Raw genomic sequence first — 18119 nt, forward strand, 5'->3', positions numbered from 1 at the left:
AGATCAAAGTGTGTCAGGAAGCGGAGTCAGCCAGAGTGGGGGCAGACACGTGCGGGCCTCAAGAGCCTTTGTGCTCCTCTGGCCTGCTTCGGGCGGGGATGGACGTGGGGGCCTTGCCAGAGGATAGAGGGATCGGGCCAAGCCAGGTGCTTGTATAGATGCGCTGCATGTGCTAGTTGTTTGTCGTCCAGCTTGCAGCGTGCAGGCTCCTTGACCCACAGCAGTTTGCGAACCACCCGGAATTGTCAGCCATGATGAGTGACCAAGACGAAGCCATGCTCAGCCACATGATCAATTTGAAGGTGAGCCTGCACAGACCAAGGCTAGGGAGGTAGGGGGCTTGGGAAAGTGACCTATCCCTGCCGGCAGGGAGGAGGTGGGTGTCTCCTACAGGAGACGTCTTCCCCCGCGCCCCTTCCCCCACCCACCCTTGTTCTATACAGGTGGAGGACGTGAGGCAGGCCAGCGAGGGCTGCAAGATGATGCTGTTCTTTCGCAGCAACCCCTACTTCCGCAACAGTGTGATCGTGAAGGAGTATGTCGTCAGCATCACAGGTGAGTGGAGGCTCCCCGCACGGGCGGCAGCAGGAGGCGGTTAGAAGTTGACAGGCAGTGCGCCCCTGTCCCCATACTCCTCGTGCTGCAGGATACCGGGCGTCCCATTCCACTGCCATTCATTGGCACCGGCATTATGAAAGACAGGCCTACAGACGCAGGCACCAGAACAGCAGCCTTAACTTCTTCAACTGGTTCTCTGACCACAACCTGGCCGGATCTGGCCGGATCGCTGAGGTAAGGACTCGGTGCCTAATGCCGTAAGAGAGCTTGGTGTGTTCCCCAGCGTCTGGGCTTTGTAACCAGATGCCTGCCCTGTCGTGCCGAGACGTGACTCCCCCGATAGATCATCAGTGAGGACGTGTGGCCCAACCCCCTGAAGTACTATGTGAGGAGGTCGGCACCAGGAGACGGCACGTACAGGAGCACAAGTGAGGGGACGCGCGCTGGGCACAACGCGCGCAGGGCACACGCCAGGTAACTGGGATATTGTTGTGTCACATGGACACCCTGAGGCTGGGAAGACTACAGCCCCGGAGGCCCGGTCGTGCGGGCATCGGGATGATCCAGGAAGTCCGGAACACTGCAGTGCCAACTCTGTTCCGGCCGGGGAGGCTGAGCGAGGGTGTGGGAGTGTGCCTGTCCACCACCACTCAGAATCAAAGCAGGTGCATTGTCCCGCTCCTCCGAACCCGCTCTCCTGGCCACCAACCCCAACCTCGGCCTGCCCCACCCTTCCTTAACGGGACTGTCCCACCCTGTTCTTCCTACATCCCTTCGCACAATTGCCGGGAGATATTCTTCTTGCGAAGCCTGAGGCTTCTCTGCCACCGCGTCCCTCTGTTGGTCCTCAGAGCCGTCATGTATGTCCTCAGGTGTCTCCTTCTTCCTACGCGGGACATCCTGAGAGCGCTGTCCGTGACAGAGGGCTTGTGGTGGGACTTGTTGAACATGGGGCTGGGGAAAACTGACGAGAAGCTATCCCAGTGGTACAGTGACCCACTTGGCGGGGGAGGCCGTCGAGCCATTGTTCAGTACTCTGGCAGTGCTCAGAGGAGGCGATACGTACGAGGTTTGCGTGTTCAGGGCACCTCCCAAAGTGTGAGATACCTAGGAGGGACCGTCACTCGATTTCCAAACCCAGGTAGTGCACGGAAGGAGCTTTTGCAGATACAAATGTGTTTTCAATCAAACACCATTTTCCTGCACGTGAATCAGGTGCAGAAACAGCCTCCGGGAAGGCATTGACACCTAGAGCCATGCGGAGGGGGGAATGAAAGGGATGGAAAAAGCAAGCTCATCAACTGTGTTTGTCCGTGTGTATTTGTTCCTTGGGCAAGATAAATGAAGAGCATCAAGCTGTGTGTGTCTGTGTGCTGTCTGTGGCTTGGTTTGGGCCTCTCCGTTGCCTGCCTGGGAATGTCCAGTCCCTCTGCGGCCTGGGCTTGCACAGTTGCGGAAGTGTGTTTAAGTGTTTCTAGGGGTGGGTGGGTGAGTGGGTGGCGGCGTGAGAGGGCAGAATTCTTCCCTGGTGGCTCAGGCTGGGGAGGAGGAAGAACTGGGAGAAAGTCCACTGCATAGGGTCTTCCCGTTTTCCCGAGGAAGATAAGGTACTTCAAAGAAAAGGCTTTTGGAGCAAGGGCCTCAAGGTCCAGTGCTGGGACCTACGGGAAGATAGATTAGCTAGCACCCTCCCTGTGGGCAGTCGGGGCTCACACCTTGACGGCAGGCAACCAGGTGGGAGGCTTCACAGTTCCGCTCACAGTGGAACCAAATGCCCTCCCTAGAAGCCTGAGCACAGTGTATTTGGCCGTGAGGACCTCCCCGTGCGCCGTAGGATTCGGATCCACGTTTCGCGAGTGGGTGGATAGGGTGCATGCAGGGACTCTGGGCAAGGGAGGCAAGCCATGTGGGAAGTGGGTCAGTATAGTATGCTCAATTGGGGATGAATCCGACGCTGGAAGGGTGAGTGGCCAAGGGGATGAGGAGAAGCAGAGTGCCTGCGCCCTAGGTGTCACACACAGTGCCCCCGCACACTGAGCCACTCGTGCGCGCGCACACAGACACAGGCGCGCACACACGGAGGCACAGGCATGGACACGAAGTTGTGTTGGGCAGTCTCTGGCCCGTGATGCCCACAGTCAGTACATGTGGCCCATTTGGGGGCCCTTCTACATTTGCTCACATGGAAATGGCCTCCTGCAAGCAGGAGGGTTGCTTTGCCGCGTCTTTGGGTGCAGGCCTTCTTCTGCAACCCAGTAATCCTGAAGCAATATCAAGTCACCCTTCTTTCTGGCCGCTGAGACCCAAGGCGTGGATGGGCGAGAGAGTGGGAATGAGGGAAAGAGAGAGGGCAAGAGCCATGGGAAACGCAAAAGGACCGTTCCAGTGACAGAAGGAGCCCGTTTCTAGGCCGCGCTGGTCCTGTGAACTCAAGTCGACCAGAACGGGGGCTCCAGTCCCCTCCAGGCACAGGCCTTCCCTTTGGCTGTAGCTTCAATCTCAGATATCCCATATCCCGGGATAACCTCTCCTGCCCGCCGTGTTTGTCCCCGTGGCTTTTACGAGGGCTCCCTGTGATGCAGTGGGAACCAAATTCTGCAGGGGGAAGTGTGATTGGACTTGAGAAGGAGCCCAGCAGGCAGAGATCGCCAGGACAGCCGTGGATGCCAAGACAGGAGCCGAGCGTCCTGACGAACGCTTGGCTCCGGGTGCGAGGCCCAAATGGCACGGCGCGCGTGAGGCGGGGGCTTCGCAGGGTTGCTCCCAGGGTGGTCTCGCTGATGGGACGGCGGGCGTCCGGCGCGCCCAGCCTCCCGAGGCGCGAGGGGCGTGGCCAGCGGCGACTTCCTTTCTCGGCGTCCACGTGACCGGAGGTTAGGCAGGCGCCCCCTGGGACGCCGCTTGGCCGGACAACGACCCCCGAGGCGGACACCGCAAGGTGGTGCGCTCGGCAGGGGTGGGGGTGCTGAGGCTCGGCAGTCCCGGGGCTTGCGGCAGCTGCTTCCTCACACCACGGGGCTGAGGGCCAGCGCCCGGAAGGGAGTGAGGCTGCGTTGGGAGACAGCCGGGCTCCTGAGACCGCCTGTGTGGTCTCGCGGCGGCTCGGGGGCCTTCGGGAGCTAGGGACCCTCAGGCCACCCGGCGCAGCAGGGGCCCTTGACTCGGGCCGGTGGCGGTTGGGCGTCGCAGGACGCTATTATGTTCAGTTTGGTGCAGGAAGCTGATGACGCCCAGGAGGTAAGGGCAGAGGCGGTCCTGAGAGTGGAGGTGGTCCCGGCCATGGCGGACGTCACGCAGGTGGTGGCGTTTGTGAGTGGGGACGAGAGGTTGGCGGCAGGCCAGGAACTTTGTCCGCACCCTGACTTGGGGAGAGAGGAGGGGGTGCTGGCTGAGGAGCAGATCGTGCGGGACGACCAGAGTGCCCTGCAGCAGTGGGCAGAGGGTGTGGAGCCCCGGGAAGGGGAGGAGGGGGACCTGCAGGGTGAGTTGGTGGCACCGGAGCAGGACGTGGTGCAGTGGGCGGGCGTCGTGCAGGCGGTGAGGACGGTGGCAGGGTATGACTTGTTTCTGGCCGTGGATGAGCTCTTCCCAGATCTGGAGGTGGGGAGGCACGAGGAGGTGATGAGCGAAGAGCTGTTGGTGGAGGAAGAGGATCATGAGTTTGTGCAAGGGCCAGACGAGGAGGAAGAGTGGCAGGAGGAGGAGGAGGAAGAGTGGCAGGAGGAGGAGGAGGAAGAGTGGCAGGAGGAGGAGGACGAGGAGGAGGAGCAGCAGCAACTGGAGGAGGAGGAGGAGGAGGACGAGGAGGAGGACGATATGGAGGAGTTGGAGGACGAGGAGGAGGAGCAGCAACTGGAGGAGGAGGAGGAGGACGTGGAGGAGGACGATATGGAGGAGGTTGAGGATGAGACCGAGCAGGGGGAGGAGGAGGCGGAGGAGGAGGCCGAGGAGGGGTTGATTGAGCAGGAAATCAGTGGCCTGGAGCAGTATGTCCTGGAGGGCAAGGACATCTTGCAGCCAGTGGAGGTGGTGGGTGAGGCTGAGCAAGAGTTAGAGGGAGAAGCAGAAGCAAAAGCTCCAGCAGAGGAGCCAGGGGAGCAGGAGCAGGCAGAGTCAGGGCAGGGTGGGAAGTGCACCTGGTCCCCACTGGAGGTGCTCCGGGCCCTTCAGTTAGAGATGGAGCCAGTGAACTTGGAAGCCAGCAGGGCCTTCTGTCGGCTCAAGCGCAAGACATGGCAGAGGCGCCGTCCCTATTTAGAACTGAGGAGCACCACCATTCAGCGCATCCCCGGATTCTGGGCCAAAGCTGTATCCTTGATGGTAGACGCGGGGGACCACAGTGTGCCCGCCCCAGTGAAGGAGAGAGCCACCAGCGGGGAGAGGTAGTTCAGCAAGGAAATAGACACACGGCAGTCAGTGTCGCGGCAGTGACCACAGTCTGATGCAAAAGCTCGGAGACGCCCTTTGAACACGCAGCTCCCACCGAAACCCTTCCTGGGGGTCCAGGGCCGCAGCCGCAGGTCAGAATCAAGCCCAGAAGAACGGCCAGAGTTGTCTGCAGGCGGCTCTCGGGCCCGCAGGTCCTTCTCAGAGTCTTGCCACGGCCGAGGCCGTCTCTGGGTCCGGGTCCTGAGACATTGTCAGGAATGTGTGATGTGCAGAAATAGAGATGTCCTGTGGAGCCCTGAGCGGGCAAGGATGCAGGGCAGATCAAAGTGTGTCAGGAAGCGGAGTCAGCCAGAGTGGGGGCAGACACGTGCGGGCCTCAAGAGCCTTTGTGCTCCTCTGGCCTGCTTCAGGCGGGGATGGACGTGGGGGCCTTGCCAGAGGATAGAGGGATCGGGCCAAGCCAGGTGCTTGTGTAGATGCGCTGCATGTGCTAGTTGTTTGTCGTCCAGCTTGCAGCGTGCAGGCTCCTTGACCCACAGCAGTTTGCGAACCACCCGGAATTGTCAGCCATGATGAGTGACCAAGACGAAGCCATGCTCAGCCACATGACCAATTTGAAGGTGAGCCTGCACAGACCAGGGCTAGGGAGGTAGGGGGCTTGGGAAAGTGACCTATCCCTGCTGGCAGGGAGGCGGTGGGTGTCTCCTACAGGAGACGTCTTCCCCCGCGCCCCTTCCCCCACCCACCCTTGTTCTATACAGGTGGAGGACGTGAGGCAGGCCAGCGAGGGCTGCAAGATGATGCTGTTCTTTCGCAGCAACCCCTACTTCCGCAACAGTGTGATCGTGAAGGAGTATGTCGTCAGCATCACAGGTGAGTGGAGGCTCCCCGCACGGGCGGCAGCAGGAGGCGGTTAGAAGTTGACAGGCAGTGCGCCCCTGTCCCCATACTCCTCGTGCTGCAGGATACCGGGCGTCCCATTCCACTGCCATTCATTGGCACCGGCATTATGAAAGACAGGCCTACAGACGCAGGCACCAGAACAGCAGCCTTAACTTCTTCAACTGGTTCTCTGACCACAACCTGGCCGGATCTGGCCGGATCGCTGAGGTAAGGACTCGGTGCCTAATGCCGTAAGAGAGCTTGGTGTGTTCCCCAGCGTCTGGGCTTTGTAACCAGATGCCTGCCCTGTCGTGCCGAGACGTGACTCCCCCGATAGATCATCAGTGAGGACGTGTGGCCCAACCCCCTGAAGTACTATGTGAGGAGGTCGGCACCAGGAGACGGCACGTACAGGAGCACAGGTGAGGGGACGCGCGCTGGGCACAACGCGCGCAGGGCACACGCCAGGTAACTGGGATGTTGTTGTGTCACATGGACACCCTGTGGCTGGGAAGACTACAGCCCCGGAGGCCCGGTCGTGCGGGCATCGGGATGATCCAGGAAGTCCGGAGCACTGCAGTGCCAACTCTGTTCCGGCCGGGGAGGCTGAGCGAGGGTGTGGGAGTGTGCTTGTCCACCACCACTCAGAATCAAAGCAGGTGCATTGTCCCGCTCCTCCGAACCCGCTCTCCTGGCCACCAGCCCCAACCTCGGCCTGCCCCACCCTTCCTTAACGGGACTGTCCCACCGTGCTCTTCCTACAACCCTTCGCACAATTGCCGGGAGATATTCTTCTTGCGAAGCCTGAGGCTTCTCTGCCACCGCGTCCCTCTGTTGGTCCTCAGAGCCGTCATGTATGTCCTCAGGTGTCTCCTTCTTCCTACGCGGGGCATCCTGAGAGCGCTGTCCGTGACAGAGGGCTTGTGGTGGGACTTGTTGAACATGGGGCTGGGGGAAACTGAGGAGAAGCGATCCCAGTGGTACAGTGACCCACTTGGCGGGGGAGGCCGTCGAGCCATTGTTCAGTACTCTGGCAGTGCTCAGAGGAGGCGATACGTACGAGGTTTGCGTGTTCAGGGCACCTCCCAAAGTGTGAGATACCTAGGAGGGACCGTCACTCGATTTCCAAACCCAGGTAGTGCACGGAAGGAGCTTTTGCAGATACAAATGTGTTTTCAATCAAACACCATTTTCCTGCACGTGAAACAGGTGCAGAAACAGCCTCCGGGAAGGCATTGACACCTAGAGCCACGCGGAGCGGGGAATGAAAGGGATGGAAAAAGCAAGCTCATCAACTGTGTTTGTCCGTGTGTATTTGTTCCTTGGGCAAGATAAATGAAGAGCATCAAGCTGTGTGTGTCTGTGTGCTGTCCGTGGCTTGGTTTGGGCCTCTCCGTTGCCTGCCTGGGAATGTCCAGTCCCTCTGCGGCCTGGGCTTGCACAGTTGCGGAAGTGTGTTTAAGTGTTTCTAGGGGTGGGTGGGTGAGTGGGTGGCGGCGTGAGAGGGCAGAATTCTTCCCTGGTGGCGCAGGCTGGGGAGGAGGAAGAACTGGGAGAAAGTCCACTGCATAGGGTCTTCCCGTTTTCCCGAGGAAGATAAGGTACTTCAAAGAAAAGGCTTTTGGAGCAAGGGCCTCAAGGTCCAGTGCTGGGACCTACGGGAAGATAGATTAGCTAGCACCCTCCCTCTGGGCAGTCGGGGCTCACACCTTGAGGGCAGGCAACCAGGTGGGAGGCTTCACAGTTCCGCTCACAGTGGAACCAAATGCCCTCCCTAGAAGCCTGAGCACAGTGTATTTGGCCGTGAGGACCTCCCCGTGCGCCGTAGGATTCGGATCCACGTTTCGCGAGTGGGTGGATAGGGTGCATGCAGGGACTCTGGGCAAGGGAGGCAAGCCATGTGGGAAGTGGGTCAGTATAGTATGCTCAATTGGGGATGAATCCGACGCTGGAAGGGTGAGTGGCCAAGGGGACGAGGAGAAGCAGAGTGCCTGCGCCCTAGGTGTCACACACAGCGCCCCCGCACACTGAGCCACTCGTGCGCGCGCACACAGACACAGGCGCGCACACACGGAGGCACAGGCATGGACACGAAGTTGTGTTGGGCAGTCTCTGGCCCGTGATGCCCACAGTCAGTACATGTGGCCCATTTGGGGGCCCTTCTACATTTGCTCACATGGAAATGGCCTCCTGCAAGCAGGAGGGTTGCTTTGCCGCGTCTTTGGGTGCAGGCCTTCTTCTGCAACCCAGTAATCCTGAAGCAATATCAAGTCACCCTTCTTTCTGGCCGCTGAGACCCAAGGCGTGGATGGGCGAGAGAGTTGGAATGAGGGAAAGAGAGAGGGCAAGAGCCATGGGAAACGCAAAAGGACCGTTCCAGTGACAGAAGGAGCCCGTTTCTAGGCCGCGCTGGTCCTGTGAACTCAAGGCGACCAGAACGGGGGCTCCAGTCCCCTCCAGCCACAGGCCTTCCCTTTGGCTGTAGCTTCACTCTCAGATATCCCATATCCCGGGATAACCTCTCCTGCCCGCCGTGTTTGTCCCCGTGGCTTTTACGAGGGCTCCCTGTGATGCAGTGGGAACCAAATTCTGCAGGGGGAAGTGTGATTGGACTTGAGAAGGAGCCCAGCAGGCAGAGATCGCCAGGACAGCCGTGGATGCCAAGACAGGAGCCGGGCGTCCTGACGAACGCTTGGCTCCGGGTGCGAGGCCGAAATGGCACGGCGCGCGTGAGCCGGGGGCTTCGCAGGGTTGCTCCCAGGGTGGTCTCGCTGATGGGACGGCGGGCGTCCGGCGCGCCCAGCTCCCCGAGGCGCGAGGGGCGTGTCCAGCGGCGACTTCCTTTCTCGGCGTCCACGTGACCGGAGGTTAGGCAGGCGCCCCCTGGGACGCCGCTTGGCGGGACAACGACCCCCGAGGCGGACACGGCAAGGTGGTGCGCTCGGCAGGGGTGGGGGTGCTGAGGCTCGGCAGTCCCGGGGCTTGCGGCAGCTGCTTCCTCACACCACGGGGCTGAGGGCCAGCGCCCGGAAGGGAGTGAGGCTGCGTTGGGAGACAGCCGGGCTCCTGAGACCGCCTGTGTGGTCTCGCTGCGGCTCGGGGGCCTTCGGGAGCTAGGGACCCTCAGGCCACCCGGCGCAGCAGGGGCCCTTGACTCGGGCCGGTGGCGGTTGGGCGTCCCAGGACGCTATTATGTTCAGTTTGGTGCAGGAAGCTGATGACGCCCAGGAGGTAAGGGCAGAGGCGGTCCTGAGAGTGGAGGTGGTGCCGGCGATGTCGGACGTCACGGAGGTGGTGGCGTTTGTGAGTGGGGACGAGAGGTTGGCGGCAGGCCAGGAACTTTGTCCGCACCCTGACTTGGGGAGAGAGGAGGGGGTGCTGGCTGAGGAGCAGATCGTGCGGGACGACCAGAGTGCCCTGCAGCAGTGGGCAGAGGGTGTGGAGCCCCGGGAAGGGGAGGAGGGGGACCTGCAGGGTGAGTTGGTGGCACCGGAGCAGGACGTGGTGCAGTGGGCGGGCGTCGTGCAGGCGGTGAGGACGGTGGCAGGGTATGACTTGTTTCTGGCCGTGGATGAGCTCTTCCCAGATCTGGAGGTGGGGAGGCACGAGGAGGTGATGAGCGAAGAGCTGTTGGTGGAGGAAGAGGATCATGAGTTTGTGCAAGGGCCAGACGAGGAGGAAGAGTGGCAGGAGGAGGAGGAGGAAGAGTGGCAGGAGGAGGAGGAGGAAGAGTGGCAGGAGGAGGAGGACGAGGAGGAGGAGCAGCAGCAACTGGAGGAGGAGGAGGAGGAGGACGAGGAGGAGGACGATATGGAGGAGTTGGAGGACGAGGAGGAGGAGCAGCAACTGGAGGAGGAGGAGGAGGACGTGGAGGAGGACGATATGGAGGAGGTTGAGGATGAGACCGAGCAGGGGGAGGAGGAGGCGGAGGAGGAGGCCGAGGAGGGGTTGATTGAGCAGGAAATCAGTGGCCTGGAGCAGTATGTCCTGGAGGGCAAGGACATCTTGCAGCCAGTGGAGGTGGTGGGTGAGGCTGAGCAAGAGTTAGAGGGAGAAGCAGAAGCAAAAGCTCCAGCAGAGGAGCCAGGGGAGCAGGAGCAGGCAGAGTCAGGGCAGGGTGGGAAGTGCACCTGGTCCCCACTGGAGGTGCTCCGGGCCCTTCAGTTAGAGATGGAGCCGGTGAACTTGGAAGCCAGCAGGGCCTTCTGTCGGCTCAAGCGCAAGACATGGCAGAGGCGCCGTCCCTATTTAGAACTGAGGAGCACCACCATTCAGCGCATCCCCGGATTCTGGGCCAAAGCTGTATCCTTGATGGTAGACGCGGGGGACCACAGTGTGCCCGCCCCAGTGAAGGAGAGAGCCACCAGCGGGGAGAGGTAGTTCAGCAAGGAAATAGACACACGGCAGTCAGTGTCGCGGCAGTGACCACAGTCTGATGCAAAAGCTCGGAGACGCCCTTTGAACACGCAGCTCCCACCGAAACCCTTCCTGGGGGTCCAGGGCCGCAGCCGCAGGTCAGAATCAAGCGCAGAAGAACGGCCAGAGTTGTCTGCAGGCGGCTCTCGGGCCCGCAGGTCCTTCTCAGAGTCTTGCCACGGCCGAGGCCGTCTCTGGGTCCGAGTCCTGAGACATTGTCAGGAATGTGTGATGTGCAGAAATAGAGATGTCCTGTGGAGCCCTGAGCGGGCAAGGATGCAGGGCAGATCAAAGTGTGTCAGGAAGCGGAGTCAGGCAGAGTGGGGGCAGACACGTGCGGGCCTCAAGAGCCTTTGTGCTCCTCTGGCCTGCTTCGGGCGGGGATGGACGTGGGGGCCTTGCCAGAGGATAGAGGGATCGGGCCAAGCCAGGTGCTTGTGTAGATGCGCTGCATGTGCTAGTTGTTTGTCGTCCAGCTTGCAGCGTGCAGGCTCCTTGACCCACAGCAGTTTGCGAACCACCCGGAATTGTCAGCCATGATGAGTGACCAAGACGAAGCCATGCTCAGCCACATGACCAATTTGAAGGTGAGCCTGCACAGACCAGGGCTAGGGAGGTAGGGGGCTTGGGAAAGTGACCTATCCCTGCTGGCAGGGAGGCGGTGGGTGTCTCCTACAGGAGACGTCTTCCCCCGCGCCCCTTCCCCCACCCACCCTTGTTCTATACAGGTGGAGGACGTGAGGCAGGCCAGCGAGGGCTGCAAGATGATGCTGTTCTTTCGCAGCAACCCCTACTTCCGCAACAGTGTGATCGTGAAGGAGTATGTCGTCAGCATCACAGGTGAGTGGAGGCTCCCCGCACGGGCGGCAGCAGGAGGCGGTTAGAAGTTGACAGGCAGTGCGCCCCTGTCCCCATGCTCCTCGTGCTGCAGGATACCGGGCGTCCCATTCCACTGCCATTCATTGGCACCGGCATTATGAAAGACAGGCCTACAGACGCAGGCACCAGAACAGCAGCCTTAACTTCTTCAACTGGTTCTCTGACCACAACCTGGCCGGATCTGGCCGGATCGCTGAGGTAAGGACTCGGTGCCTAATGCCGTAAGAGAGCTTGGTGTGTTCCCCAGCGTCTGGGCTTTGTAACCAGATGCCTGCCCTGTCGTGCCGAGACGTGACTCCCCCGATAGATCATCAGTGAGGACGTGTGGCCCAACCCCCTGAAGTACTATGTGAGGAGGTCGGCACCAGGAGACGGCACGTACAGGAGCACAGGTGAGGGGACGCGCGCTGGGCACAACGCGCGCAGGGCACACGCCAGGTAACTGGGATGTTGTTGTGTCACATGGACACCCTGTGGCTGGGAAGACTACAGCCCCGGAGGCCCGGTCGTGCGGGCATCGGGATGATCCAGGAAGTCCGGAGCACTGCAGTGCCAACTCTGTTCCGGCCGGGGAGGCTGAGCGAGGGTGTGGGAGTGTGCCTGTCCACCACCACTCAGAATCAAAGCAGGTGCATTGTCCCGCTCCTCCGAACCCGCTCTCCTGGCCACCAGCCCCAACCTCGGCCTGCCCCACCCTTCCTTAACGGGACTGTCCCACCGTGCTCTTCCTACAACCCTTCGCACAATTGCCGGGAGATATTCTTCTTGCGAAGCCTGAGGCTTCTCTGCCACCGCGTCCCTCTGTTGGTCCTCAGAGCCGTCATGTATGTCCTCAGGTGTCTCCTTCTTCCTACGCGGGGCATCCTGAGAGCGCTGTCCGTGACAGAGGGCTTGTGGTGGGACTTGTTGAACACGGGGCTGGGGGAAACTGAGGAGAAGCGATCCCAGTGGTACAGTGACCCACTTGGCGGGGGAGGCCGTCGAGCCATTGTTCAGTACTCTGGCAGTGCTCAGAGGAGGCGATACGTACGAGGTTTGCGTGTTCAGGGCACCTCCCAAAGTGTGAGATACCTAGGAGGGACCGTCACTCGATTTCCAAACCCAGGTAGTGCACGGAAGGAGCTTTTGCAGATACAAATGTGTTTTCAATCAAACACCATTTTCCTGCACGTGAAACAGGTGCAGAAACAGCCTCCGGGAAGGCATTGACACCTAGAGCCACGCGGAGCGGGGAATGAAAGGGATGGAAAAAGCAAGCTCATCAACTGTGTTTGTCCGTGTGTATTTGTTCCTTGGGCAAGATAAATGAAGAGCATCAAGCTGTGTGTGTCTGTGTGCTGTCCGTGGCTTGGTTTGGGCCTCTCCGTTGCCTGCCTGGGAATGTCCAGTCCCTCTGCGGCCTGGGCTTGCACAGTTGCGGAAGTGTGTTTAAGTGTTTCTAGGGTTGGGTGGGTGAGTGGGTGGCGGCGTGAGAGGGCAGAATTCTTCCCTGGTGGCGCAGGCTGGGGAGGAGGAAGAACTGGGAGAAAGTCCACTGCATAGGGTCTTCCCGTTTTCCCGAGGAAGATAAGGTACTTCAAAGAAAAGGCTTTTGGAGCAAGGGCCTCAAGATCCAGTGCTGGGACCTACGGGAAGATAGATTAGCTAGCACCCTCCCTGTGGGCAGTCGGGGCTCACACCTTGACGGCAGGCAACCAGGTGGGAGGCTTCACAGTTCCGCTCACAGTGGAACCAAATGCCCTCCCTAGAAGCCTGAGCACAGTGTATTTGGCCGTGAGGACCTCCCCGTGCGCCGTAGGATTCGGATCCACGTTTCGCGAGTGCGTGGATAGGGTGCATGCAGGGACTCTGGGCAAGGGAGGCAAGCCATGTGGGAAGTGGGTCAGTATAGTATGCTCAATTGGGGATGAATCCGACGCTGGAAGGGTGAGTGGCCAAGGGGACGAGGAGAAGCAGAGTGCCTGCGCCCTAGGTGTCACACACAGCGCCCCCGCACACTGAGCCACTCGTGCGCGCGCACACAGACACAGGCGCGCACACACGGAGGCACAGGCATGGACACGAAGTTGTGTTGGGCAGTCTCTGGCCCGTGATGCCCACAGTCAGTACATGTGGCCCATTTGGGGGCCCTTCTACATTTGCTCACATGGAAATGGCCTCCTGCAAGCAGGAGGGTTGCTTTGCCGCGTCTTTGGGTGCAGGCCTTCTTCTGCAACCCAGTAATCCTGAAGCAATATCAAGTCACCCTTCTTTCTGGCCGCTGAGACCCAAGGCGTGGATGGGCGAGAGAGTTGGAATGAGGGAAAGAGAGAGGGCAAGAGCCATGGGAAACGCAAAAGGACCGTTCCAGTGACAGAAGGAGCCCGTTTCTAGGCCGCGCTGGTCCTGTGAACTCAAGGCGACCAGAACGGGGGCTCCAGTCCCCTCCAGCCACAGGCCTTCCCTTTGGCTGTAGCTTCACTCTCAGATATCCCATATCCCGGGATAACCTCTCCTGCCCGCCGTGTTTGTCCCCGTGGCTTTTACGAGGGCTCCCTGTGATGCAGTGGGAACCAAATTCTGCAGGGGGAAGTGTGATTGGACTTGAGAAGGAGCCCAGCAGGCAGAGATCGCCAGGACAGCCGTGGATGCCAAGACAGGAGCCGGGCGTCCTGACGAACGCTTGGCTCCGGGTGCGAGGCCGAAATGGCACGGCGCGCGTGAGCCGGGGGCTTCGCAGGGTTGCTCCCAGGGTGGTCTCGCTGATGGGACGGCGGGCGTCCGGCGCGCCCAGCTCCCCGAGGCGCGAGGGGCGTGGCCAGCGGCGACTTCCTTTCTCGGCGTCCACGTGACCGGAGGTTAGGCAGGCGCCCCCTGGGACGCCGCTTGGCGGGACAACGACCCCCGAGGCGGACACGGCAAGGTGGTGCGCTCGGCAGGGGTGGGGGTGCTGAGGCTCGGCAGTCCCGGGGCTTGCGGCAGCTGCTTCCTCACACCACGGGGCTGAGGGCCAGCGCCCGGAAGGGAGTGAGGCTGCGTTGGGAGACAGCCGGGCTCCTGAGACCGCCTGTGTGGTCTCGCTGCGGCTCGGGGGCCTTCGGGAGCTAGGGACCCTCAGGCCACCCGGCGCAGCAGGGGCCCTTGACTCGGGCCGGTGGCGGTTGGGCGTCCCAGGACGCTATTATGTTCAGTTTGGTGCAGGAAGCTGATGACGCCCAGGAGGTAAGGGCAGAGGCGGTCCTGAGAGTGGAGGTGGTCCCGGCCATGGCGGACGTCACGCAGGTGGTGGCGTTTGTGAGTGGGGACGAGAGGTTGGCGGCAGGCCAGGAACTTTGTCCGCACCCTGACTTGGGGAGAGAGGAGGGGGTGCTGGCTGAGGAGCAGATCGTGCGGGACGACCAGAGTGCCCTGCAGCAGTGGGCAGAGGGTGTGGAGCCCCGGGAAGGGGAGGAGGGGGACCTGCAGGGTGAGTTGGTGGCACCGGAGCAGGACGTGGTGCAGTGGGCGGGCGTCGTGCAGGCGGTGAGGACGGTGGCAGGGTATGACTTGTTTCTGGCCGTGGATGAGCTCTTCCCAGATCTGGAGGTGGGGAGGCACGAGGAGGTGATGAGCGAAGAGCTGTTGGTGGAGGAAGAGGATCATGAGTTTGTGCAAGGGCCAGACGAGGAGGAAGAGTGGCAGGAGGAGGAGGAGGAAGAGTGGCAGGAGGAGGAGGAGGAAGAGTGGCAGGAGGAGGAGGACGAGGAGGAGGAGCAGCAGCAACTGGAGGAGGAGGAGGAGGAGGACGAGGAGGAGGACGATATGGAGGAGTTGGAGGACGAGGAGGAGGAGCAGCAACTGGAGGAGGAGGAGGAGGACGTGGAGGAGGACGATATGGAGGAGGTTGAGGATGAGACCGAGCAGGGGGAGGAGGAGGCGGAGGAGGAGGCCGAGGAGGGGTTGATTGAGCAGGAAATCAGTGGCCTGGAGCAGTATGTCCTGGAGGGCAAGGACATCTTGCAGCCAGTGGAGGTGGTGGGTGAGGCTGAGCAAGAGTTAGAGGGAGAAGCAGAAGCAAAAGCTCCAGCAGAGGAGCCAGGGGAGCAGGAGCAGGCAGAGTCAGGGCAGGGTGGGAAGTGCACCTGGTCCCCACTGGAGGTGCTCCGGGCCCTTCAGTTAGAGATGGAGCCAGTGAACTTGGAAGCCAGCAGGGCCTTCTGTCGGCTCAAGCGCAAGACATGGCAGAGGCGCCGTCCCTATTTAGAACTGAGGAGCACCACCATTCAGCGCATCCCCGGATTCTGGGCCAAAGCTGTATCCTTGATGGTAGACGCGGGGGACCACAGTGTGCCCGCCCCAGTGAAGGAGAGAGCCACCAGCGGGGAGAGGTAGTTCAGCAAGGAAATAGACACACGGCAGTCAGTGTCGCGGCAGTGACCACAGTCTGATGCAAAAGCTCGGAGACGCCCTTTGAACACGCAGCTCCCACCGAAACCCTTCCTGGGGGTCCAGGGCCGCAGCCGCAGGTCAGAATCAAGCGCAGAAGAACGGCCAGAGTTGTCTGCAGGCGGCTCTCGGGCCCGCAGGTCCTTCTCAGAGTCTTGCCACGGCCGAGGCCGTCTCTGGGTCCGAGTCCTGAGACATTGTCAGGAATGTGTGATGTGCAGAAATAGAGATGTCCTGTGGAGCCCTGAGCGGGCAAGGATGCAGGGCAGATCAAAGTGTGTCAGGAAGCGGAGTCAGCCAGAGTGGGGGCAGACACGTGCGGGCCTCAAGAGCCTTTGTGCTCCTCTGGCCTGCTTCGGGCGCGGATGGACGTGGGGGCCTTGCCAGAGGATAGAGGGATCGGGCCAAGCCAGGTGCTTGTGTAGATGCGCTGCATGTGCTAGTTGTTTGTCGTCCAGCTTGCAGCGTGCAGGCTCCTTGACCCACAGCAGTTTGCGAACCACCCGGAATTGTCAGCCATGATGAGTGACCAAGACGAAGCCATGCTCAGCCACATGACCAATTTGAAGGTGAGCCTGCACAGACCAGGGCTAGGGAGGTAGGGGGCTTGGGAAAGTGACCTATCCCTGCTGGCAGGGAGGCGGTGGGTGTCTCCTACAGGAGACGTCTTCCCCCGCGCCCCTTCCCCCACCCACCCTTGTTCTATACAGGTGGAGGACGTGAGGCAGGCCAGCGAGGGCTGCAAGATGATGCTGTTCTTTCGCAGCAACCCCTACTTCCGCAACAGTGTGATCGTGAAGGAGTATGTCGTCAGCATCACAGGTGAGTGGAGGCTCCCCGCACGGGCGGCAGCAGGAGGCGGTTAGAAGTTGACAGGCAGTGCGCCCCTGTCCCCATACTCCTCGTGCTGCAGGATACCGGGCGTCCCATTCCACTGCCATTCATTGGCACCGGCATTATGAAAGACAGGCCTACAGACGCAGGCACCAGAACAGCAGCCTTAACTTCTTCAACTGGTTCTCTGACCACAACCTGGCCGGATCTGGCCGGATCGCTGAGGTAAGGACTCGGTGCCTAATGCCGTAAGAGAGCTTGGTGTGTTCCCCAGCGTCTGGGCTTTGTAACCAGATGCCTGCCCTGTCGTGCCGAGACGTGACTCCCCCGATAGATCATCAGTGAGGACGTGTGGCCCAACCCCCTGAAGTACTATGTGAGGAGGTCGGCACCTGGAGACGGCACGTACAGGAGCACAGGTGAGGGGACGCGCGCTGGGCACAACGCGCGCAGGGCACACGCCAGGTAACTGGGATGTTGTTGTGTCACATGGACACCCTGTGGCTGGGAAGACTACAGCCCCGGAGGCCCGGTCGTGCGGGCATCGGGATGATCCAGGAAGTCCGGAGCACTGCAGTGCCAACTCTGTTCCGGCCGGGGAGGCTGAGCGAGGGTGTGGGAGTGTGCCTGTCCACCACCACTCAGAATCAAAGCAGGTGCATTGTCCCGCTCCTCCGAACCCGCTCTCCTGGCCACCAGCCCCAACCTCGGCCTGCCCCACCCTTCCTTAACGGGACTGTCCCACCGTGCTCTTCCTACAACCCTTCGCACAATTGCCGGGAGATATTCTTCTTGCGAAGCCTGAGGCTTCTCTGCCACCGCGTCCCTCTGTTGGTCCTCAGAGCCGTCATGTATGTCCTCAGGTGTCTCCTTCTTCCTACGCGGGGCATCCTGAGAGCGCTGTCCGTGACAGAGGGCTTGTGGTGGGACTTGTTGAACACGGGGCTGGGGGAAACTGAGGAGAAGCGATCCCAGTGGTACAGTGACCCACTTGGCGGGGGAGGCCGTCGAGCCATTGTTCAGTACTCTGGCAGTGCTCAGAGGAGGCGATACGTACGAGGTTTGCGTGTTCAGGGCACCTCCCAAAGTGTGAGATACCTAGGAGGGACCGTCACTCGATTTCCAAACCCAGGTAGTGCACGGAAGGAGCTTTTGCAGATACAAATGTGTTTTCAATCAAACACCATTTTCCTGCACGTGAAACAGGTGCAGAAACAGCCTCCGGGAAGGCATTGACACCTAGAGCCACGCGGAGCGGGGAATGAAAGGGATGGAAAAAGCAAGCTCATCAACTGTGTTTGTCCGTGTGTATTTGTTCCTTGGGCAAGATAAATGAAGAGCATCAAGCTGTGTGTGTCTGTGTGCTGTCCGTGGCTTGGTTTGGGCCTCTCCGTTGCCTGCCTGGGAATGTCCAGTCCCTCTGCGGCCTGGGCTTGCACAGTTGCGGAAGTGTGTTTAAGTGTTTCTAGGGTTGGGTGGGTGAGTGGGTGGCGGCGTGAGAGGGCAGAATTCTTCCCTGGTGGCGCAGGCTGGGGAGGAGGAAGAACTGGGAGAAAGTCCACTGCATAGGGTCTTCCCGTTTTCCCGAGGAAGATAAGGTACTTCAAAGAAAAGGCTTTTGGAGCAAGGGCCTCAAGGTCCAGTGCTGGGACCTACGGGAAGATAGATTAGCTAGCACCCTCCCTGTGGGCAGTCGGGGCTCACACCTTGACGGCAGGCAACCAGGTGGGAGGCTTCACAGTTCCGCTCACAGTGGA

This window comes from Miniopterus schreibersii (genome assembly GCF_964146895.1).
Source record: "Miniopterus schreibersii genome assembly, chromosome: Y".
In the NCBI taxonomy this organism is placed as follows: domain Eukaryota; kingdom Metazoa; phylum Chordata; class Mammalia; order Chiroptera; family Miniopteridae; genus Miniopterus; species Miniopterus schreibersii.